Source organism: Chanodichthys erythropterus, chromosome 17, assembly GCF_024489055.1.
Source record: "Chanodichthys erythropterus isolate Z2021 chromosome 17, ASM2448905v1, whole genome shotgun sequence".
In the NCBI taxonomy this organism is placed as follows: domain Eukaryota; kingdom Metazoa; phylum Chordata; class Actinopteri; order Cypriniformes; family Xenocyprididae; genus Chanodichthys; species Chanodichthys erythropterus.
The window spans coordinates 9,109,728-9,135,105 of NC_090237.1; the positions used below are offsets into that span (position 1 = coordinate 9,109,728).

At 36.3% G+C, this 25,378-nt stretch overlaps 1 protein-coding gene across 1 annotated transcript in view; it reads right to left on the reverse strand.

Annotated features, from left to right (window-relative positions):
* The window catches only part of cadm2b (cell adhesion molecule 2b), a 262,725-nt gene that overhangs the window by 152,479 nt on the left and 84,868 nt on the right, over nt 1-25,378 (reverse strand). The window lies entirely within an intron of this gene.

Consider the following 25,378-nt stretch of genomic DNA (forward strand, 5'->3'; position numbering starts at 1 on the left):
TAACTTTAATTAATACTAGAGAGACTAGTTGTGCACGCATAAAACCTACTTTAAATGCACATGTGTGTATGAAATTCTCTGTATGTACTATACATGAATGTGTGTGAATTATGAATAAATATTACAGTATATCACGATATGAGTTATTTTATTTATATACATCACATTATACTCAGTTTTGCTTAAAATGTAACATAAAATCTTTATATTTTAAATAGAATGCATAATGTTGAACGAATGAGGTGTGCAATTTGGATTTTTTTTTTTTTCTCAATAAAATACATTAATTCCTTAATATTCCATATATATTCCTCACAGCTTCAGCATGTGAGCCTGAACAATGTAATTTACATATTTGTTCATATTTGTTTGATTCACCCCCCCCCCCCCCCCCACACACACACTTTCATTTATTTTCATTCTTAAAGTCCCCCCATGCCAATAATTATACCTCTAAAAATTCATCTTTAATAATCAAAATGACATTTAAACTTTTTTTCCTGTGAAAATAGTTTCATCCATTAAAGGATTAGTTCACTTCGAATTAAAAATGTCCTGATAATTTACTCACCCCCGTGTCATCCAAGATGTTCATGTCTTTCTTTCTTCAGTCGAAAAGAAATTAAGATTTTTAAGGAAAACATTTCTCCATATAGTGGACTTTAATGGGGTACAACGGGTTGAAGGTCCAAATTACAGTTTCACTGCAGGTAGGTCTAAAAAAAAATAAAGATTTATATACTTTTTAACCACAAATGCTCGTCTTGCACTGCTCTGCGATGCGCCACGTATTATGTAATCACGTTAGAAATGTGAAACGTCGACATGATTGGTTGTTACATGTTTGTGATGGTAAAAAATGGGTGGTTTCAAACCACGTTTTTGAAACTGTGTTTGGTTTACTGCAGTTTTAAGGAGAAAATTCTCAGCAATGGTGAATTTGCACAAGGTTTGTCTTAGAGTATATTAAAAACACCACATAGACATATAAACAGCATTAAAAAATTGATTTTCACCACAGATGAAACAATTTCATTACACTGAAAATAAAAATAAAATTCCAATATGGATCATTTTGACCACCTTCATGTAGGTTTTTGAGTCATGCATCTAGGGTTAAATAACTATGTGGTAATGTGTATTTCTGGATAATGCAGTGGAGAAATATTTTACAAATGAAAGGTAAATGGATGAGTCTCATTTTAACTCAGCAAATAGCCAATACACATACACTTGTTGCTGCAAATCAGCTTAATTCATTATCAATATGGCAAATTGCATGCATCTAAACTGTGCTTCGTGTTGTGCCTAACAATCTTAATAAGTTCTTCTTCATCTTAACAGCTGCACCCACTGGTTCTGCGCAATTATGTACCCCGTTATTAACATTACAGTAAAAAATCTCTACTGATTGACACATTTCAACTGTTGCACAGTTTATACTGTAATATTGGCCAACCTTAGTGTGTACATAAGATCATTTACAGTTAAATACACTACACCCTTCCCATAAAACACATTATAACACAGGCCACTGAATTGGAATCAGTGTGGCTTTTCCTCTCCTGTCTGCTAATACAAACCAACTATGAGATTCACAGATGGCCCCAATCATTACTTGTGAAGACTGTGATCTGTTATTATAAATGGACCATTACACTTTGTGAAGCAAAAAAGAAATCAAACGCCATTCTCCATTAAAGCTTAATGGCTACCTTTTCATCTCAACCATAACAGTCCATCTAAATACCACCGGCTGCATTCTCCAAATGGATGTGGGGTTGGACCGGAAAAGCCACCAGCTTTGAACTTAACAACATGCCTTTACGCACACGTCTCCGTAAAGTTTAAATACACGTAATTGCAACAAAACCAAATGAGATTATTCCCTACTGGCTAAACCTGCTGTTTTTCATGTTTAGTTAATGCACCAGCTTGTACCAAGTGCTGCAGGTGGAGCGATTTATAGATGTAATGTTGGTGGTTATGGATGTGGCCCAGGAGATAAAATATAGGGTATTTTAACAGACTTATTTATTTATTTAGTTTATTTATTAGTTTATAACACTTTAAAATAAGGTTCAAATGGTTAACATTAGTTAACTGCATCATTACTGCATAATGCATAAAAAAAAAAAACTTCTAAAGCATTCATTAATCTTAGTTAATTTCACCATTTACTAATACATTATTATAATCAGAAGTTGTGTCTGTTAACACTATTTAATGACTAACAATAACTAACAATGGATATTTATATTTTATTACCCAACATTAACAAAGATTAATAAATACTGTAGCAAATATATTGCACATTGTTAGTTAATGCATGAACTAATGTCACCTAATGGGACCTTAATTGTGTTACCCTAGTTTCAATGTTTTCACTTGAATTTTGTGTTTTTGCTTGTTTTCACCTTAAAAAAAAATATTGTGAAATAAAGTCACTTTGTATAAAATGTCCCTCAATGTTTTTCAAATCCTATTGTTTAGTTGTTCTAAAAACAGTAATGCTTTGCCAATACAAAATGTACTTTTGCCAATTTGAAAGTCACATTGTGCAATACATATCATGGAAAATGTTTTTATTTTTATTTTATTTTATTTTATTTTATTTTATTTTATTTTAATTTAATTTAATTTAATTTAATTTAATTTAATTTAATTTAATTTAATTTAATTTAATTTAATTTAATTTAATTTAATTTAATTTTATTTTATTTAATTTTATTTATTTTATTTTATTTTATTTTATTTTGTTAAAAAATAATGCTTTGCCAATACTAAATGTACTTTTGTTATGCCAATTTGAAAGTTACATTGTGCAAAATATATCATGAAAATTTTAATTTAATTTTATTTAATTTTATTCAATGGCAGGAACTGAATTCCAGTAATTATTTTTTGTTTGTTTGTTTGTTTTTAGTATTTAAAGGCTTCCCAAATTAATGTTTTAACTGATATCATTTAAATTGGTTTAAATTTGTAATTTATAATTTAAATTTCTCTAGTAATATCTAGTGCCATATTCATGTTGAAAATGTTAAAAAAGAAACTGAAATTATTATTATTTTAAGTTATTATTTTATTTTTTTTCAGTTTTCATTTTATTTTTGGCTCACAATAATAACACTGGTATGGATATGTCCGTGTAGACAGCCCGTGGGCTGTTTTGAAACTATTTTTCTACCTCTGATAGTAGGGGAAACTGGCATAAGAAATCAGACCTGCGGGGCAGCACTCCCTGTATCTCTCTCCCTAGTCTGAGACACCTCATAATTTCTTCCTTCATATCGGTCACCATTATCTTACACAGTCTTGTGACATGGCACAATTACAAGGAGAATGAGGTGCTCAATATTTCCCACTGCCCTTTGCCTCTTAATTTCTCTGCTTGCCGAGCGCAGCCCACCTCCCTCTCTCTGTCTCTCTGCAGGTTTGCATATATCCGCCTGCCTGGTAGGCACATTTAAACTTCTACTCAGAAGGGTGAATTGAAAGAGCGTTGAGTTCAAAGAGGGTAGGACAGAATCAAATGCATTTAATATCGCTATAAGAGTGCAGACCTGTCTTCTAAACTTTCCACTTTTTTCCACTCACTGCATGACTAGCATATAAATAGAGAGAGGCCGAGGAGGAAACGTGGAGCGAGTATATGTGTGTCGAACTTGTGGTGGATTTGACTGCAGCTGTCATTTTATGTCACATCAAACTGATCTTCTAGCATTAGTATTAGCACTGTGCTTTATTTATTGGCATTATCAATTCAGTTCGCTTATAGGACCTTAATTTATTCCACTGACAGAGGCTATTCTGAATTCATCTTGAAACTGTAAAAGTTGCCTTTTATTTAATTATTAGGCTATTATATTATCTGCAATTGCTGTTTTTTTTTTTTTAAATATACTTTTAAGATTTAAAGTATACTACAAGTGAACATTCAATACAATTAAAAGAGCATTTCTTTTTCACAGGGGATAGCATGCTGGCTTAGCCTATGCTTTTGTTCTTGCTGAAAGAGAGAAATTAATACAGGTTTGGAACAACTTGAGGGTGAGGGGGTATAGGGGGCGGTTTCAGCCACAGGCAATATTTGATAACTCCTAGCAAAAGAACTTTATAGTGAATAACATAACCTCAATTACTTCAATAGTAGACTTTACATAAAATAATAAGGTAAAATATTACATAAAATATTCACATAAAATGGCGTGAATTCACCAAGAACCACCCCGAAAGCACATATACTGTAGAAGCATCCTATCAAGCACCCTAGAATTGCAGGCATGCATTTAGCAAGTTTTCTTTGTGACTAATTAATACTGAAATGCCATTTTGCATGATAAAATTCGAGTGATATCATTTATATTTTTAAAATGACCCCTGCAACTGATGTAAACAGCTGCTCACATCTGTGTATGGGACACACGGGGGCAGACGGGTTAGACATGCCAGGCATCGGGACAGAGCTGAACTCAGATCAGTTCCAGAAGGCCGCTGTGCCAGTGTCACAGGACATGTATGTGTCACTGCCAGAGCTGACAGGGGTTAAGTGTTTGCGAGAGCCCAGGAGATGGCTGCTGTGAATGGGATAGACTGGGTCTACTTGGAGTTGCATCCATGCTGCTGATAGATTCTCTGCCCAGTCTGAGTCAAATGCACCGCCAGCCTTGCTGTTAACCTGCCGTTGTCCTCAGGCAGGGTGACTCTCTGTTTCTCTCTCTCTCTCTGCCTTTCTCTCTTGCCCTTCTCTCTATCTCTGCCTGTCTCTCGAAGGCCATTCTAATTTTATTCTCAACCAGTTCTGAAAAAAATGAGAGTAGTGATTGTTAAATACCAAAGATGCTGCCGCAATGCTAGGGTAGTTGCCAGGGTGTTGCTATTCAATTGCTAAGTTGTTCTAAGTACTTGTTAACACATATGGCTGTTCGTTTTATCCGGGTGGTTGAAGGGTGTTGCTATGCAGTTGTTCTGAGTACTTGTTAGCACATTGCTATGTGGTTGTTCAATTGCTATTCTGTTGTTAGGGTTTTGGAAGGTTTCCAAGGTGTTGCTATGTGATTGATAAAGTGTTCTGAGCAGCTGTTAGTGTATAGCTATGCAGTTGTTAGTGTTTTCTAAGTGGTTGCTAGAACATTTTGAGTAGTTAAACAAGTTTGTAGTTCTCTGCTATGGTATGCAGTTATTCAGATGTTCTGGGTGGTTGCCAGGGTGTTACTATGCAACTGTTAAGGTGTTTTGAGTACTTGTAAGCACACTGCTATATGGTGGTTAGATTGCTATTCTCTTTTTAGGGTTTTCTGTGTGGTTTCATAAGTCTTGAGGTTGCTAAGGTGTTTTGAAAAGCTGTCAGTGTATGCCTATGCAGTTGTTAGTGTTTTCTAAGTGAGTGTAGGGCATTCTAGTTAAACAAATTCTTAGTGGAAAGCTACAGTATGCAGTTATTTGGGTTTTCTGAGTGGTTGCCAGGGTATTGCCAGAAAAAAACAACAAGCCCAAAAAACCTAAATGCTGTATTTGGTAAATAAGACAAAAATATTGTGACTCACAACTCCCCATTTCATCATGTTAATAAAGTGACACGCTTTACGAGCCAAGCCCAAAGATGCTTATAATAAGTGGACATGGCCACACTATGGTTTAGTTAAAATTGTCAGGCATAAGTATTTGATCACTAATTTTATTGAAGTCATAGACTCTTGGAATTCATGTCAATGGAAAACATTGATATTACCAATTTGTCAATCAGCAGTTCCGGTAGTGAGTCAAATTCCGAACACACACAGAATGATAATTTATGGGATTCACTCCTGCATTTAAATGGAGTTGTCACTCCTGAAACTTTACAGTGTATAATTATAGTATTACCTGTGATATTCAATTTTATCTTCTGTCAGAGAAAAAGTTAAAACACAGTGTATAGATCTAACAGAACACCTCTTGTCAACAAGCAGCATGATTTGAGGTATCACTCATTTTCATAATACAAACTATGCAGGACGAGTTCAGTGTCGAAGTTTAAAGGTGCCATCGAATGGAAAATTGAATTTACCTTGGCATTGTTGAATAACAAGAGTTCAGTACATGGAAATTACATACAGTGAGTCTCAAACTCCATTGTTTCCTTCTTCTTATATAAATCTCATTTGTTTAAAAGACCTCTGAAGAACAGGCGAATCTCAACATAACACTGACTGTTACGTAACAGTCGGGATCATTAATATGTACGCGCCCAATATTTGCATATGCCAGCCCATGTTCAAGGCATTACACAAGGGCAGCCAGTATTAACGTCTGGATCTGTGCACAGCTGAATCATCCGACTAGGTAAGCAAGCAAGAACAATAGCGAAAAATGGCAGATGGAGTAGTAATAACTGATCCATGATATCATGATATTTTTAGTGATATTGGTAAATTGTCTTTCTAAATGTTTCGTTAACATGTTGCTAATGTAATGTTAAATGTTGTTAAAGTTACCATCGTTTATTACTGTATTCACTGAGACAAGAGCTGTCACTATTTTCATTTTTAAACACTTGCAGATTGTATAACACAACTTCATTCTTTATAAATCTCTCCAACAGTGTGTTATGTTAGCTTTAGCCCGTTAGCCACGGAGCACCATCAAACTCGTTCAGAATCAAATGTAAACATCCAAATAAATACTATACTCACATGATCTGATGTATGCATGCAGCATGCATGACGAACACTTTGTAAAGATCCATTTTGAGGGTTATATTAGCTGTGTGAACTTTGTTTATGCTGTTTAAGGCAAGCACGAGCTCCAGGGGCGGGGAGCGCGAGGAATTAAAGGGGCCGCAGCCTGAATTGGTGCATAGTTAATGATGCCCAAAATAGGCAGTTAAAATAATTAATTAAAAAAATCTATGGGGTATTTTGAGCTGAAACTTCACAGACACATTCAGGGGACACCTTAGACTTATATTACATCTTGTAAAAAAATGTTCGATGGCACCTTTAAGACTCAATTTTGGACATACAAATAAGTGTTATACATCATTCAAAACTGTGAAATGTCTTTTATTTGTGTAAACTCACAGTAAAAACAAAATGTTGTGCTTTCTCAATGAAGTCCATTCTGATACTCGGATTTAGGGGTTTGTTAAAGCAAATCAAGTATGAGCAAAAGTAATAGTGCCGCTTGCCCAAACAAACATCACTAACACTTGCAGTGACAAAATAGGTGTTTGCAGTTCTCTCAGAATAACACAATTTTATGCTGATTCCAGCTCTTAAATGAAAACCAGTTAGATAACTCATTGAACTTCAGAGTCAGATCATAACCCTCACACACCAAAGAGATGAAATGGCAAGAAAAATTCAATTCAAATCTTAGCAAATTCAAACATGGAGATAGAATGCAAATTTGTTCGCTGCTGTCCTGTGATTTATGAAAGAGTTTAGGCAGGTGTTATTCTGAAAAGTGAACGGATGGACAAACAGCCTGGCAGCAGACTAGAATAGAGCAAGACTGAGCGATGACCCTCGCGAGCCCTTTCTCTCTACAGGTAGAAGAATGTGTTTGCTGAGCTAATTGTTCGTGGAAAATTGAGTTGTCATTTCACAGTGAACACCCCCGCCTAGCCAATCACACACACACACACACACCGCAGCTAATACTCTGACAAGCTTTCTGAACTCAAATTGTACAGAAAGATGACTGCATGGTACATACTGTACAGTTACACAATCACACAAAGCACTCTGTTCAAATAAAGAGACCTGCATCAATACCTGTATAGGGTATGCAGTTGAAGGAACAATTGACGTGACACTTTCTACTTATCTTTCTGATGTGGGAGAAGTTAAAAAAGAAGAAAACCGTCACTGAGTTTCCAGACAGTGCTAATTATAAAGAACGATTGTTGGCACAAACTGCAATCCCAACCATTTATCCCCAGCAGAGACTGTGAGTCTGATTTGACGGTTGTGAATGTAGAAGAGTTAATTACGCTCCCCATGTTAAATAGACACACTCGATAGAGCAGAAATCAGCTTCTCTAGCTGCCGCTTGTAAAAACATCTAATACCTGATGCAGCAAATGCCATTTTTTTGGCCACATTAAGTCAACATGAAAACAAAAATGACAAAACTGACTCTATTCAATCTTGGCATTACTGTACCTGATTTATCAGTGAACGTTATATAGTCTGCATCTGTGACAGCAAAATTAAGCGTTCAGATCATCTGATTGCAGACTTACTTTGGCAAACCTGAGCACAATTTCAGAAATTGAATGTTGGGAGATTTATTCTGAATCTCTAGAGAAGACACAGTCTTTTTCTCAGGGGAACAATCTCAAAAGCATATATATATTGCTCTCCATTTAATCTAATTTGTCATCTTAAAGCAATTAAGATACATAAACAATTAAGATATTAAAGAGATTTCAGAAGACACATGTAAGCATTCATTTTTTCTCAGGGCATAGAATCTGTTTGTCTCCAAACATCTCCATTTGCTCTCCATTTCAATCTCAAAGCTGTCTAAGAGAAATAACGGAGATATTAAAGAGATTTAATTTATGATTGTTCTACCCTTTGGGATCACCTCAAATCGTTTAGCATTGCAATGTGCATTTGCAAATATTGGCCGATGTAAATCTGAGCCATATGGCACCTAAGAGCAGCTAATCCAAACAAACGCCCAGTACATCCTTTGCTGGTCATGCTAAACAGAAAAACACCAATCCGATGTTCCACAGAGTAATGTGATGACAACTGATAAGATCTCGCTGAGCAGCGCAGGAAAAAAAGTTTCCAGATAGAATACCATATATATATTTTCCACAACACATTGGCTGCACAAAATGAACTGCAGATCGGCTGCTGTGCAGTTCTCAACCAGCCATCCTATTATGGCTCCATTTGGGCTGTAGATCACAAAGTATATTAAGGACTTCCAGGTGAATTTGTGCTGAAAAAGCAAACTGTGCCAATCCTTTACTGTCTACCTCTATCTTTAGACAGAGGAGATCTCTGCCTTCATATAGCCATGACCTGCACCGCATTTCTCTCGCAATGTCTTTTGGTAAGAGAGACGATGTGAGCCAGCTTAATTAGAATGCATAAACAATAACAAAATGTCAGAACCAGAACACAGAGGAATAAGCGTCTCGCTATAAAGGTTACAGTCCACTGAATGAATATTGTTATGAACCAGGGAATCTTTCAAGGACAGTATATTGGCCAAAGCTAGTGAGGTAAAAGGTGGCTATGATTTTTGTGGCCCATAGATAAAGGTAGACCTACAATCATTTCAAAGAGTAATTTTAAAAAGGTAAGGAGGCCAGAGCTATTTATATTGAGGGGGCCCAGAATACTAGTGCATAATTTTGCTTGGGAGTGTGGAGCATTTTTGTTAAGCTTCGGTTATCTCTTTTGCTCCTAGATTGCTACAATACTGCTCCATGTTGGCAACCCATAATGCAACTGCATGCCAACAAAGACTGTAAAAGTAAGAATTAGAGAAAGAAATCTGTGAAATGTGTCTGCAAAGACAACGTTTAGTAAAAATTAATAGAAAGGGTGAGTTTGTGAGTTTGAGTGCAAGCAAGGATATGTGCAGTTTTCTTATCTCTCAAAATCCAATATACGCATATGAAATAAAATCCCATCAGAGACGCCAAAAATCAATCCTACAATCCCCTTTAATCACTCGTGAAACTGCAAAACCTGCACGTGCATATTAAAGGGATATTTCACTCGAAAATGACAATTCTGTCATTTACTCAACCTCATGTAATTTTAAACCTGCATGCATTTATTTCTCCTGCAGAATACTGAAGAAAATATTGTGAAGAACACTGAGGTGCAAACAACATTGGAGCCCATTGAATTTTATTGTACGAAAAAAGAAACAGACATTTTTTAAAATAACTTCTTTGCATTTGACAGAAGAAAGTTAGAACAAGGTGAGTAAATGATGTTGAGAATAAACTCGTTAAATTTCGAGAAAAAAGTCGAGATAAAATGTTGAGAATAAAGTCATTAAATTATGAGAAAAAAGTCGTGAAATTCGAGAAAAAAACATTAAATTTCGAGAAAAAAGTCAAGATAAAATGTTGAGAATAAAGTCATTAAATTACGAGAAAAACTTAAATTTATTCTGGTAATTTAACGACTTTTGTCATATTTTAACAAATTTGTTCTCGTAATTTAACGAATTTGTTCTCGTAATTTAACGACTTTTTCCTCATAATTTAATGAGTTTATACTTTTAATTTAACAAGTTTTTTCTCGAAATTTAATGAGTTTTTTCTCGAAATTTGAAATTTCTCGAATTTTTCATTTGCAAATGAAATTTCTGTCATTAATTACTCACTCTCATGTCATTCCAAACACGTAAACTCATCTTTGGAACAATTACAATATTTTGATAAAATCCAAGAGCTTTCTGTAAAGACATTGATAAAATAGTCCTTGTGACTACAGTAGTTCAACCTTAATGTTATGAAGCAACGACAATACTTCATGTATGCAAAAACAAAACAAAAAATCAATAACGACTTTATTCAACAATTTCTTCAATTCTCCTACGCTGTTAATGTTGTAGAAACAGTGAAGTGCTTCCCGGTTCTACAACAGAACGCCGGCTCAGTATTGGACGACGTTGTTCACGTGAGCAGCACAATGTATTCGTGTGATACTGACGCAGGAGCTGGCCAATAACGCGATGGCGTTCTGACGTAGAACCCGAAAGCGCTGCACTGTGTCTACAACTACAACAATTCTGAAGATGAACAAAGGTCTTAGTGGTGTGGAATGGTGAGTAATTAATGACTGTATTTTCATTTTTGGGTAAACTAACAATTTAATATAAAAAATACATATATAAAAAAGAATCTTCCCTGTGAGTATTAAGTTAGTTTTAAATTTTTTTTAGTATTTCTGAGTTTAATGGTATATTTAGACTGTGAACCTAATTTCCTACTTTCCAGAGTGACATTAACTGTAAATATCATGATTCATTATTTGACTTGACTTCCAACATTTCATTTTTTGTCAAAATACTTCCTTCTATCCCAGTTTAATATGCCAAGTTAATTATATGTCAGCCATTTGCAGGTTGATTTCCACAAAATGTGGCTCTGTGGTGGTTTCTTAATGGTTTGAGCATACCAACCAGCACGGCAACAGACTCAACCAATGCTGTTAATTTTGTGGCGTGCCTTGCTGTTTCTTAAACCAATAGCAGATGGGGGAGGAATGTTTTGTAAACAGGTATGAAAACAATCAATTCTGCTATTCCATTTGATGTCTATAGGCAAAGAAATAACACTTTACTCTAGGGTAAATTTGTTAAATATCTTATAATCTAAAGAGTCTCATGCACTGACAATGGTGTGGAGACACTAGAATTTGGCATCTGAATTAGAACTGCCTTACAGAAAAGGGATCTGAGCTCAAATGATTTATCATGAACAATTATCATAGAGTCCTAATGAGATCTGTGGTCCCTATCGGCCTGATGCTTTGCTCAGTCAGGGGAAGAGAGAACGAATTAGCTCTAATCCTGCCAGATTGCTCGATCCGAACATCTTAATTTATTCCATCCCCTAAGACTAAATGACAAATAGGATATTACCATAAGAACACCAAAAGTGCAACCAACCCCTGTGATAGCGAAATTACAGCCGAGACCTTTTAGCACTCTGGTGTGTTTTCAGCTGTGAGCTCTGAGAGGAAGTTTCTGGAAACCTGTGCATCACGTATAGACGCTTGAGTTCGGGTGACTACAGTTCAAGGAGATCTGGAGGGAATGAGGTGTTTGGCTGAGACACAAGATGAATGCAGAGCAGAACTATCAGCCTGCCATTTATTCCTGAGCTTAAAGCATCCTATTTAATGTAACGCATGCAGATATAAATCAGACGGCAGTTTTCTTTCCCCTTCAGAATGTTGGTTCTGAAGTCGAGCGGTGGAGTTTTAGTGTTTCTCCTGAATGTTAGGAAACTTTCTGCCCCAAAGATAGGTTGTTTATATGAGAAAACTAATGAGCACTCTAACTTTCTGTGAACATAATGCATTCGATTCCAGCAGCATCACCCCAGTGCTTTGATTGACAGGCTAAACTATTTCTACCTGAAGCAAATCAGTATTTGAATGTGGGAAGTAGTGTTTTGAGTCACCAACTTAATGTAGTGATGTTAAGACATTCATACAGGTCACCCCGTGCAGCCTCCATGATGATGGGGGACCCTCATGGTAAGACAAATACATTATGATTAATTTTGCTGGAGTGATTTTACCCCACAATGAAGTTGCATCAAAAGATTATATATATATATATATTAGGGCTGTCAATCGATTAAAAATATTAATCTAATTAATTACATACTCTGTGATTAATTAATCTAAATTAATCGGATACATATTTTTTGCTGTGAAAGTATTAAATATTTCAATTCAAATGAATCAATGCAGGGTTTTTCCTGGGTCAAGAATGGTCTTCGGTGGTGACAGACATGGTCATCCACACAAACAGTAAAAAGTGTCCTATCCACGTGATCTGCGAGCCCGATACTGACAATAAAGTACCTGTCACTCTCACTGTAATTCTTTCTTGCCCTCTTTGCAAAAAAAAAAAAGTGATTTTATAGCTTTGTAAGAGAAGATGCTTTTTTTGCTAAACCTGAAAAGTATTAAAAAGTAGCATTTACAAGTTATATTAATAATATAATTTTCTACCATATACAATTAAATGCACCTAGCTAACAACAACTTGCTTTGTTCTGGTTTCAACTCACTCCAGTCTAAACTAACTGATTTTATAGGTAGGCTTAATTTACTACACATTGTCATTTAAATTACCTGAAAATATTGTGGATTATTAAGGCTAATTTTATTAACCACTCTTGCTGAATGGGGTAAGCACACTTATGTTCTCATTTCAGAGTTGTTCGAGTAAATGATTCATTATAGACCGTGTGGACAGATCAGTTGTTGTCATGATTCATTAAAATTAATCTGTTCAAATGAGTCATTAGGTCGTGAATTGGACATTAGCGGACGTTGACGCGTTGCGTGCGAATCGCGACTGTTATTAGAACATCGCACAAGATTTGTCAACACAGAAAACACTTCACCACTGGATATTATTATTTTTTTGTTTACTGAAAGTGTGGTTTATGTCAGCTGCACGTGCAGGGCACCTGTCAGAGAAGATGAAGTGATGTTTTTTTGAGCACTATTCACACCCAGTGGTTATTCAGGAAAAACATGTTCCGAATGCGCTTCGTGAAACATGGATTCGGTCTTACGAACTTTTAGCACTGTGTCAGTTGATTTAGATATGTTTAGTTGATTTATATGTATGTGGTAGAGAGAGTGCAAAGACGGTGCTTACTTTGAAGACAGAGAGAGCTCGCGCGCACGAGGAAGGGGCTCTGCTCGTTCTGTCCGTCAGCGCAGCAGTCGTCTCCCCTAGAACGGCTCCAGGTTCAAAGGTCAATATGGAATGGATTAATTTGCGTTATTTTTTTAACGCGTTATTTTTTCTCAGATTAATTAATCGAAATTAACGTGTTATTTTGACAGCCCTTATATATATATATACACACTGAGTGTTTACACAGGGTTTAAATGCTGAACACGGGTGGTCTGAATGCTGAAAACACTATTGCAGGAAACAATATAACATGGTGAAATGCTGATTATTGATTTGTGTGAACAGCAAAACAAAGACAAGTGCTGAATGACATGACGGAGTGGCGATGTAGCTTCAGAAGACTTTGACAGTTCCTCTGCTTCCCTGGGATGCGGAGGAAGTTTTCAGAACGGAGCTCCGTACTCGAAATCGCTTCCCTGTCATTTATGTCACTGTCAAATGTTTCCTGACTGGTTTAAAATTCAAATCTCCTACAGTTATCTGCTGTAACCCTCCAATTTACACTTTCTAAATGACAGAAATCTTGAAAAAAAAAAATCAGCACAGAACAGTTAAAAGAGAAAGTTCACCAAAAAAAAAGAAAAGAAAATTCTGTCATACTCATTACTGTCAATACAAACTCCTTAAAGGGATAGTTCACCCAAAAATGAAAAAATTTTCATTACTTACTCACCTTCAAGATGTTTCAAACCTGTACGTGTTTCTTTCTTCTGTTGAACACAATAGAAGATATTTTAGAGAACGTTAGTAACCAGACAGTTGATGGTACTTGACTTCCATAGTATTTTTCTTTTCCATACTGTTGAAATCAATGGCTACCATGGAAGTCAAGTACCATCAACTTTCTGGTTACTAACATTCTTTAAATATATTCTTTTGTGTTCAACAGAAGAAACTCATACAGGTTTGGAATAACTTAAGGGTGAGTAAATGATGACAAACGTTTCATTGGGTGAACTATCCCTTTAAGACCTCTCATCATCTTAAAAACACAACTGAAGATGTTTTTAATGAGAACTGAGAGATTTCTTTTCCTTCAGTGAAAGTCCATGCAACTAAAACTTGACGCTTCAAAAAGTTTATAAAGACATTGTAAAAGAAAGCCATATAAATAGATCAGTGTAATCCAAGTCTATCTTTTATAAGATATTGCCATAGATTAAATATAGTTAGCATCTTTTGTTAGCAGCTTGTAGTGCTTTCAAAAGAGTAGCTTGACTGTATCTTGAAGCTTGGCAAGATACGATTTCAAAGCAGCTTCCCCAGCACTGGTGGGTAGGAGTGATGCCGAAACATTCGTTTTTCAGAGCTACGCAGAGAACCTCAGAGGAAACATTATTAATTAACACCCACGCCACAGATCTGCCAAATAAAGCACAGCGCTCTTCTCTTTCGTCTTCTTTCTTCTGCGGATCACCCACGATCACACACCACGCGCACACAGAAGTGTCTTTGTTACAGAGTAATCTACCTCCAAAAATGAATACCTACTCAAGTGCGCTTCAAGGTCAGAGTTGGGCAGGGCCTTTTCAAACGCCTCTCAAAACATCTCGGCGCGATAATCCCTGCACAGCTCAAATTTTGAAGGGCTGTTATCAATATATGCAAATTTCTGCTGGAGGCACGACATTTTCAGCCGCTAATTACCTACTTGTCTCTCACCATACCTGCATCCACGTAATCCACTATCTGTGAGAGGAAAGGAGAGGGCAATCAAATATTCACAACTGATAATAATGAGAGGTCATCTTTACACATGCTTTGACAGCTCTCCTAAAGACTAGTATTTGTGAAGTTGTAAGAATGATCTTATAGCAGACAGTATGGCTGGACATTAAAAGTTATTGTATTTCATCAAATGAATACTTCTTGAAATGTCCTATTGTGAAAAATTGATAAATGAAACACTACTTCATAATTTTCAATTTCCATTTAAATTTGTCAAAAGGAATATCTGAATGCAGCATCTGTGGATTACAAAAGAAATTAATTTCAATTCACCCCTTTTTGTCAAATCTGTACAGCTGTTCTCTAACAATGAAAATCTGAAGCACAGCATACTGGGCCTTTAAAAGCAGAAATGTGGAGCTTGCATTTTGTATTATTAATAATGTTAATAACAGCAATAATAATAATAAACTATTATATACATACATTTTTTATATTTATATGTATATTTATATGCATTTATTAACATTTACATGTAATATATATATATATATATATATATATATATATATATATATATATATATATATATATGAATGACGTGATGGTAATTTTTTTGTCCAAAGATATGACATCCAAAGTATGTAAGGTAGTACAACTAGATCTTTTTTATTGAATCCAAAATGTTTTAATTATATTATGTGACATATAAAAGTATTTTAAAGATTTTGAAGTGTCAAAATGTCATTCGGTTTAACCGTCTAAAGGCCCATACAGCCATTTTATTTGTTTAATTAAAATATCTTAAAATGTAATAAATGTATTTTTTATTCTGGCATGATTTTATAACATCATATATCAACATAGTGCAAAATGGTATTAAAATTATCTGTATAAGTCGTTGCTTTTTATTATGAGAAAGAATGTCTGGAAAAATGAATTTCATTGATGTCATTCGGAGTAACCAATATAAAGGGACCAATTTGGATAAAGTCATGTGGTCATTATCATGTGACAGGATGTGACATCACTCAGACACCTGCAAAAAACCACATGGCCATGAAGCAAATTAACTAACTCTCTCCTAACTATTCGAAAAATTAATGTTTTCACTTGTTAATACGCATGTCCCGAAACATCAGGTCATTCGGTACAACCGCTATAAAACATGGAAAATGTTGTAATATTTGAAAAACTTGAAATATTTCAACAAATAACTTTAAAATGTTTGATTGTCCTTTTGCTAGCTAGCTAGATATCAGCCTGTTAGCATTTTTTTTTTTTTTTTTAAATATTGTTATTTTGTATAACCAAAAGTGTCATTTGGTAAAACTTGGATAAACCAAATGATTTTTGGTGACAAATTTTGTCCATCTTGTAAAACATGACAAAAGCAGTGTTAACTGATTATAAAAACCACATAATCTCATTGTTAACACTTAATAAAACTAACAAAATTAATTAAAAACAAAATTAATTATATCTCCATTATGTTTTTTACACTTTTAAAAACCTTATTCGTCAATGACCCATATATATATATTATATACACACACACACACACACTGATTTACATGGTCAGAAAGTCTTGTGGTTGTGGTTGTACTAGTATTTTAATGTTTATCCTGCTGCAATGTCTTGCCCCATAGACTTCCATTATAAATGCATTATTGTAAATGGAATTTTTGTTTGTTCTTTCAAACTCATCGACTAGATTATTAGTTTGTTATATAAATAACTCATGTTATTGTAATTCATTATATAAATACATATTTTCATTATAAAAATAAATCCATCAACTGTAGTTTCATTTGTATTGAACCCGGAGCATTCCCTAAAGAATAACCAAAGTTATTCTGCACAGATCTTCTTCTCTGCAGTGTTTTGATATCAGAATGAGAATTTAATTTGATACCGCAAAGATTGAATCTCAAACAATGTTTGGATTTAATTAACAGTTACTGATTTTAATAGAATTAGTTTGCGCTGTGTGTTTCTGATCCATTTTCAGTGTAGTAATGACTTTTGTCACTCTCTCCATGGGGTAATTACAATTACAACTCTGAAAAATTTGGAGGCAATGTTGTTTTCTATTCAGTGAGAGACAGATTAAAATTTTGCTTTGCTTTGATTTGTTGTGGTTATCATCATGTTGTGAAATGTTCCTGCCTGATGCTTGTCTGATAACAAATTCAGCACATTTGGCTGTGTACTTTGAAAATGAACTTGCTTGGACTGTAATATGGCTCTAGAGAGCAACATGACAACCACTGTTGTCTGGTATCATGAAGAAACAAGTGATGCTCAATGTGTCAAATAAGGCTCACCAGTCAAATGGCCAACACAGAAACAAAAAGAGCAGCAACACCAAACATGCTTTTATCACGCTTAACTTAAATTCTCAGCAACTCTCTTTCCATTAAAGAAATCTGACACAATTTTGGTGTCAAACAGCCGTGGATTTCATTTCAAAGATATTTTTGTGGTTGAACTTGTGGCATATTTTGGTGGCTTGTAGTTGGAGGGTGAAAGGAACGTTAAACCCAGTGATCTAAAAAACAAATAACTTTGAGAAGCTGACATGGTAGTTCATTAATCATGGCAGGATTAACTAGAAGAGGTTGGACTAATACACACTTGAAACACAAAAACATCCAGATTTCTAAAGCCTTGTTGCCTTTCCATGTTCTCCTTCTGCAACTACTGTAGTCTGCAACAAAAAGCCACAGATCATAGCCAAGTTGCAAAATGTGCCAGTTGCCGATGCTCTTTTTGTGTGCAAGCTTAATAACACACTCCGCACAGTCACGGACAAAACAATAAAACTAGTTTGCAATCTTTGTCTATAATCCTCCATTTGTTAATATTATATTAATTAACAAACTAAAAATGAAAAATACTTCTAAAGCATTTATTAACCTTAGTTGATACGTGTAACATTTACTAATACATGATTAAATAAATACTGTAACAAATGTGTTGCCCATTGTTAATGTTAGGTAGGCTAATGTATTAACATTAATGAATAGGATCTTATTGTAAAGTGTTACCGGTTAATTTAATGTTAAAGGTGCAGTATGTAATATGAATAACTAGTGGTTGAAATGGGTACTGCAGTCCAAATTCAAAACATTGAAGAGAGTTGTGTCCCCGCCCCCTTCTCCTTAGACTCCACACTCACGCGGGTTGCCAGATTGAGGACATGCAACCGGAATGGGCGCAATTGACAACGGAAAGCGAGAAGCTTTACACTATAAGTCGTATCTATGTTTTAATGTCATTGAGCATTGTAGATGAATGCCGAGACTTTTTAGGTCAGGTGAATCTGTGATCTCTGACCCAGTTTGCTTGCTGGTTTCCATGGCTGCAACACGCTTTGTTTCCCACCAACTGGCAACTATACTATTATTTACTAATGGGTAAATTGGCAGTGGGGCCATCCTTAAAAATATTTTGGTTTGCAGTAACAGTAAAAAAAAAAAAAAAAGGGTCGGTAGGTCGGTCTATTTTTTTTTTCAAGTTTCAATGTAAAAAAAAAAGTAAAATTTTGGCGATGGTGATTACGTAGGTATGAATTTAAACAAATTAGCATATCGTGACGTCACTGACTGGGTCTTTCAACCCGTGCCTTCGGGCGCAGCCGTGTTTCCACTGTTGGGCCTAAAGCGGGCATGCTAGTGCGTGCCAGGGCCAGTCGCCTTTACACTGTCACTTCCGGGGCTTGATCGTGCCTCATCGGGGCTTCCTCGGGGCCAACGGCCCGGGTTTTTCGGCCCACTGAATAACTTGGTCCAAAGTGGGCCAGCTCGGGCTTGAGGAGGGAGTAGTTACAAGCAAAGGCGGAGTTTATCTGTGTGTGGAGACGGAGGCGCCGATGATTACATGTAGGTTATCAGCTAACACCAGCACTAAAGACTTTTAAAATCATTTTAGCTCAACTCACTTTCAAACAGCAGCAAGTGTTTTAAATAACTTATGTTTGTGATCCGATGTGGATTCTGATCACCAAGACTATGCACACTATTACCATAGTAAACATGGTAAATACGACGGCTTGAAGAAATCAGACAAATATACGTAGGCTATCACAATCATGTTATTATTTTATCTGTCAGCACGTCTCGTCTCTCAAAGGGTTGAGACGAAGCGAACGCACCGGCCATAGTGTGACATCCGTTAACCAATAGTGTAAACATAGATGACGGTTTTTATTTAAATGAAAGAACGTAGCCTTCGTTTGTATGTAGGCCTAGGCTTTTTATATATTTACAATACTTACTAAAATATAATGAATATTATTTTATTGCTTTTGTATTAGTTGTTTGAAGAGTAAAAAAAAAAAAATTGGGTCGATCTTCACGCAAATTCACAACCGGCAAGTCGGTCAGACTTAAAGCAAAAAAAAAAAAAAAAAATTTGAGTCGCTCCTAAATTGAAGGGTCGGTCGGGTTACGGCAAACAAGAATATTTTTAAGGATGGCCTGGGCGGGATCACACAGTCCAAAACAAAAACAGACATTCCAACACGGAACACACATTTCAAATTTGAATAACTGTCTGTAGCATTATATGAACTTATCATGTTTCCTAAAAAGATATTATGGTATTTTTATGCTTTAGCATAGTCAAAAAAAAATTACATAGAGCATCTTTAAGAATGTGCGGAACCAGTGTCCACAACTGAATTGAAGTAAGATTGTATTAAGTGTTAATTTAGTACTAAATACTTAAGTATTAAGTGATGTCAAGAAAGAGAGCAGCAATTTGTCTTTGTGCATCCAAAAAAAAAAGAAAAAACCTGGCAGATTTTAACTTGAGCTCTGCATTCATGCCGTGTCATGCGGGAGAGGATTGCAATGGTCAAACATGTCCGTCCAGTGCGTGTTTACATAGAAAAATAATGGAAAAGTAGGGAATTTCAGAACCATAGCTATGGGGAGGATAATTAATCTGGTCACTGACATACTAGTCTGCAATTAGTGCACAGAAGAAACACAAAACTCTCTTTAAATGTATGCAGGGCACTGGCAACAACCTTGTGTCTCATAGTGTGTGCTAGGCATTACTCTCACAAACTAGACATCTTTATGTTTGGAGGCTTTGTTGTTGTTTACGGAATTAGTGCTGGACTGTTCGTTCCACCCACCCACAGTTCAATGTAATTTGACTTTAAGTGAGTTTAGCTACAGAGGCCTGTATATTTGCAGCTGAAAAGCAAATTCCTTGCAATAAACTTGGTGAGAGAGTAATAAGAATGGATTAAACTGCCCCATACCATAATCCTCTTCTTCCTTCCTCCAAACTTTGAATCCAGCCCAGCCTGAATATGTCTACGCCGACATAATTATCCTGAAACTGGCAACTGTACAGTATTGTGCGTCTAAACAACAAAGTATAAACCCGTGGTCTAGTGTGTGAATATCCAGAAAATCAGACAAGCCTTGGCTGTGGCCCCAGAACAAGCATCTGTCAAAACAAATGGCTCTCATTGGGAAATAAATAAATCAACAAACTTTGCAATGCATGGAAAATCAAATCCATAACAAAGAGTGTAGATATTTCAGCAGAAATAGACAGCCCGTGATGCCAGGACCGAGTTTATTTCCAAATTAATCTCTCAACTAATGTCTGCTGCCTTCGTCATTTAGTTTACAGCCGAAAACTGGAATTAAGGACCACAGATAACAGTGCGGTCCTGTCAAACTGCAGAGCACTTCAATGAGCAGCTTCCTCTTAAATTACAACTGTTCCTGCTGTTGTCTGGGCCCTTTTCAAAGCTTTAAAGGTTCAGTTGTGGTAAAATCCACCAGGCATTGGATACACTTAAAAAAAAAAAAAAAAAAAAAAAATCAGAGCTGAATCATGGCCAGTATTGGGGAAAGTAATGCTTTAAAATATTGCGTTACTCCCTAAAAAAGAAACAAATTGCATTAACTGCAAATTGCATATTTGTGTTATTTAACATATTTAAGGATTGAAGGTTTGTGCAATATTTTGAGTTTGCTTTTCATTGTTTTCAGTCATTTTGAAGAATACTGAATCTGTTTTTGTGCTAGTGAGGCGAGGTAATGCCTGCTCACATTTAGTCAAGAACTACACCTTACTTCCAATTTCTCACAACATGGGAGCAAAAGAGGTGTCAGTAAATAAATGGGAAAACTGAAAAAATAAAAGTAATGTGTTACATTACTAGATACTTGAAAAAAGTAATCCGATTACGTAACTTGTGTTACTTGTAATGTGTTATCCCTAATGCAGGCCAAGACTGAAACTGATTTGCCAAATTAAATTTTGACTTTTAAAAGGCTAGATATTATTTTAGCAAAGAAGAAGAGGGGGGAAAAAACTCTTATACAGTAGTCAAGCTCCTGGTTTTAGTTTTGGTTACCACTGACTTCCATTGTATGGACAGAAAAAAGGTAACACTTCATTTTACAGTGTCCCTATTACACATATTACATGTACTTACTATAATAATAACAGTAAATTATTATTTACTTATAATTACAAGCACAATTACAAGCAACTAAACCTAAACCAAAACCTAACCCTAATTATACTGTAAGTACATGTTGCTAATTAATATTACTCAGTACTTATAATTTCACTGTAAAAACACTAAACAGAAACACACACACACACAAAAAAACAACAACATTTAACCCCACACCTAACAGGAAATGCTGATTATGTGTGCAGTTTCATGTATTGTATATAATAACGAAAATAAAGTATATTTTAGGACTATTATTTTCATTATATAAGTTATTTATTTATTGGCTTTACATGCATAAGAACACATTTATGTGGGTAAGCACCTCTTTAAAAAAAAAAAAAAATGTATGTTTTTCCTCTTTTTGTACTTAACTTTCGAATAAGAGCCATTCAAAACGTCTCATTTTGATGACCATCCATTCTACAGTAATGTGCATGCAGAGTACCGGAATGGAAAATTCTTCATTTCTGATACAGTCCTGAATGGATGTACTGTAATTAGGCCACAGGCTCCATTAGGATTCTTGTTTGGAGATTGAGCTGCTCAGCCCATCTGGCTAATGAGTTGATAAGGTCTCAACTCCTATTAAAATATGTACCTGAGGAGAGCAGAATAGCCTATATCAAATTCTATTATTGTCATACTTCATCTAATTACTTCAAATGTTCTGACCATTTCTTATGTAAGATTAGATGAAATAATATTGTAGTTTTTGGCAGCTAGAAAATAAGAAATTATCATCATTATTATTAGAATTATTAATAAAAAAAATATATGTCTGAATTAGTCTCCATACATCCTTGTAGCGATTTGGTCTCTTAGTACATTAGCAAAAAAATCTGTCTGAATAATAAACAATCATCATTTCAAAAAAATTGTATAAAAAAATTGTTTGAATAATGTAAGCAGCTGTATAAAAGATCTCCTCTTCCACAACATCTCCTGTGTAAAATAATTCATCTGTACATCTAGTAGTGTTATGAAACTAAAAGAATACAATATATATTTTATACATGAATAGTGTAAAATTTGATTCAGACTGGCAGCAGACAGTGTCTTCTAACTTGTACTTCTGGTTTTGTACACATTTCTTTTTCCTGACAGCAATCTAAAGCTCAGTCTCTCTTGTGGTACAGCTGTCTGCATGCAAGGATTGAGAAGATTCTAGGGTGACGTCAAAGCCTAACAAAGACAGCTACAGGCCCAAGTCTCTCTCATCAATGCAGGTAGGTGTTTTTCCTGGTCAACTTTGATGATTAGAAAAATTCAGAATGGTCTACAGCAGGGGTACTCAAGTTCAGAGGCCAAGAGGGCCGCATTTTAACCAAATGAAACGCGAAGGGCCACAAATTATAACTTGGATCGTAAGACTTTTATTTAGGCCTACTTAAGACAATATTTGTAGTTTTACTGTTTATTTACTAAAAGTGCAGTTTTTAAGGTCTGGCTGTTGTTCACTGGCTGATGACAGTTTGTCCGTAAGACGAAAACATTGCACTTTTTTATAGTCTTTTTATACTCCATTGCACCTTTTTAACACTTTTTATAGCACCTATTTATACTCAGAGAATAAATGTTTTATTATTTGTATTATTATTACCCACCTTTTAATTTGGCCAGAATCCAAAAATTTTTTTCTTTTTTTTAATGTTCAATCACAATTTTATGAATTATCTAACTATAACCAACATTGTAAACATGATAAATCAGATATTCTCCGTGAGCTCAATGATGTGATGACAGATCTGTAATGGGAGCGCTGCTTGCTTTCTGTTTATAACACATTGACATTAAGAATTAAAGGTGTGTTTTTCATGCTGCTCGGCAACTTACACACTGCAAAGTTTGAGGAATGTCAACTGCATTTCATCATTGAAAAATAAGGTTACTTTGTTTTTTACTTGCGCGCACAGTCTCAAGCCTTTGGTGGCGTTCACGAACACAAGTGCTCGACACATGCGCACTAGAGAGATTAATGCTCGTCTAGTCTTTTTCGCTCAAATAGTTACAATAAAATCTCTTTGTACTTGTTTAAAATTAGAGTTGCTGGTATCTTTTAATCCCCTCAAACGAGCGCTCTTCAACACGGTAGGTGTTTGTTGTTACTGTTGTTCTGTCTTATCCGTTTCTTTTCAGACTGAAACAACAGCCCGTTTCAGTGCTGACACCTTGTGGACAAACTAAATGAGTGCAAAAACTATTCAATGCACGCGTGCAAAGTGCCTTCAGTTTATATTGTTCTTTGCGGTTAGAAAAACTGTGCTGCGCGCGTACACTATACGCGATCTCTGCTGATGATTACAGCGTCACGTGCACTGTACGCCTACCCTTGTGTACGTGTAAAAAATTAAAAGTAATATTTACACTAATTTTGAACGCAAATTATAATAAAAATACATTTATATGTAGCATGATGCGGGCCACAAATTTAATGCTGACGGACCAGTACCCCTGGTCTACAGGGTATCAAAGGTTCAAAGGGTATAGAGCACACCCATCTCCTTTAAATGAAGAGGGAAATTCAGACTCCTTTAATCTTCTGCTGCTGTATGGTCTAGAATTTATGTTTAGGCAGCAAAATTTGCTATTAGTTTATGTATGTTATCTAAACTAAGTATTCAGCCAATGATGTTCTGGTTATCAGGAAGCGGTGCCATTTTTGTGTCCTTCCGTGGTGGCGGCGGGAGGAGGTGGTGGGAAAAAGGGCTAGAACCTCAGGAGATGACCATGGAGATGCCAGCGAAGGAAGAGGCAACCGCTCAGCCAGCAGTGAAGGAGGCCACGGTGGAACCGGTGAGGTGGAAAGCCCTGACACATTTGTAGGGATGGAGACCTACGGAGGAGCCTTAGGGGGTGCAGTCTAGGGAGGAGCCATGGAGATGGAAGACCAATGCAGTCAGGGAGGTTGGAGACCAAGGCAAAGCCAGAGGGCTGGAGACGGCACTAGACTGGAGGACCACAATGGAGCCAACGGTTCTGAAGAGCGAAGTGGAGCTGGAGACTCAGAAGACTATGGCTGAGCTGGAGGGATGGAGTATCCTGGTGGAGTCGAAGGAGTGGACGGACCAGGCACAGCCACAGGCCCGGAAGTCTGTGGAGAAGTCAGGGAGATGACAGTCCAAGGAGGATTTATAAGGACAAAGAACCCCAGACATGCCAGAGTGATGACAGTCCACGGTGGAGCCAAAGGAGCGAGGAGCCATGGTGGAGTCGAAGGGATGAGGCAGAGTCAGAGGGTCAAGAATCTGGAGTTTCCATTCCGGAGAGCACGGTTGAACTGGCTAGCCAGAAGACTGTGGCCAAAGGTGAGCCAGGGAACTGGGCAGAACCAGCAAAGGAGGAGGAGCCTGGGAACTGGATGGGACTAGTGGAGGAGGGGGAGCTAGAAGACTGGATGCAACCAGCAGAGGATGATGGGAACTGGTTGAAACCAGAGAGCCAACAAGCTAGGTGGGACCAGTGGAGAAGGAGAGATCTCAGAGGTGGGGGCATGGGTGGGAACCCACACAGAGTGTTCATTACGGCCAATAAGTGCCAGCTTCGGGACAGACAATATAGCAGGTGCCTGCTCTGAATCTGGAGGTTTGGTGCGCAGGCAGTTGTGCTACCTCATGATCTGAATTTTTATCCTCCTCACCCATGGTTAATGGAGATTGTACCATCTGGAGGGCCAGATCTAAAAAGTGGGCCAGCATCTCTTGAGGAAACTCACACAGGAGAGAGTCTTCAGTTGTTCATTCAGTCTAGCAAAAAGGAGAATAGGGAATCATCTGGAAAATGTACCTGCTTCGCTAAACT